The 296-nt window shown below is 70.6% G+C and overlaps 1 protein-coding gene across 1 annotated transcript in view; it reads right to left on the minus strand.

The window, feature by feature from the left end:
* RAB44 (RAB44, member RAS oncogene family) overlaps positions 1 to 296 on the minus strand; it is a gene marked incomplete at its 3' end in the record, with an annotated part of 10704 nt that overhangs the window by 5663 nt on the left and 4745 nt on the right. The gene's annotated exons all lie outside the window — the stretch shown is intronic.

Genomic DNA, 296 nt, shown 5'->3' on the forward strand with positions numbered 1-296 from the left:
GCACGTTGGCATCACCGCTCTGGGCTTCCAGCGGTTGCACATCTGTTCCTGCTCCACCTTCCCGCAGCTCGGCAGGGGACACAGACACCGGCAGCAGCACCTCTGTCCTTGTGCTCCCTCCCTGCACCGTGTGTCCCCCCCCAGAATCACCCCGCCCGCGGCTGCGGCTCTGCCTCCCCAGGCTGCGGTACCTCCGCCTCCCCTTCCTCCACCCCAGCTCCACCGCTCCCTCCGTGCGGGGCTGGCAGCACGTCGGCATCCGGGGTCTCTCCCCAGGGCTGCGCCCCTGCACCCAC

Source organism: Pterocles gutturalis, unplaced genomic scaffold (assembly GCF_000699245.1).
Source record: "Pterocles gutturalis isolate BGI_N339 unplaced genomic scaffold, ASM69924v1 scaffold3737, whole genome shotgun sequence".
NCBI lineage: Eukaryota > Metazoa > Chordata > Aves > Pterocliformes > Pteroclidae > Pterocles > Pterocles gutturalis.